At 30.3% G+C, this 340-nt stretch overlaps 1 protein-coding gene across 1 annotated transcript in view; it reads right to left on the reverse strand.

The window, feature by feature from the left end:
• Positions 1–340, reverse strand: part of LOC113310875 (desumoylating isopeptidase 1-like) — a 4,595-nt gene that overhangs the window by 1,242 nt on the left and 3,013 nt on the right. The gene's annotated exons all lie outside the window — the stretch shown is intronic.

Here is a 340-nt window from a genome sequence, read left to right on the forward strand (position 1 = left end):
GGTATCCTGTATCCAATACGCTACTTCGATACGACAACTTAAAAAACTAAAATACGTGGATACGGCACACACAATATAAATATCAGCTTAACATAGATATATAAGTAGTGAATTTGCAAGATATATGCATATAATATGTATGATTAACCTCACTGATGAGAAAAAGTCTGGATAGCAGGAAGAAAGTCTAGTGCAAGATCAGTAGACAGATTTGGAACTAATATTTTGTCACTATAGTTAAAACTTCTCATAGATTCTAGTAAAATATCTAAATTTTCTAATACTAAGGTATTGAGATTTATCTTGACAGCTGTTGATATCTAATATTTAGTCACAGTTT

Source organism: Papaver somniferum, chromosome 9 (genome assembly GCF_003573695.1).
Source record: "Papaver somniferum cultivar HN1 chromosome 9, ASM357369v1, whole genome shotgun sequence".
Taxonomy (NCBI): domain Eukaryota; kingdom Viridiplantae; phylum Streptophyta; class Magnoliopsida; order Ranunculales; family Papaveraceae; genus Papaver; species Papaver somniferum.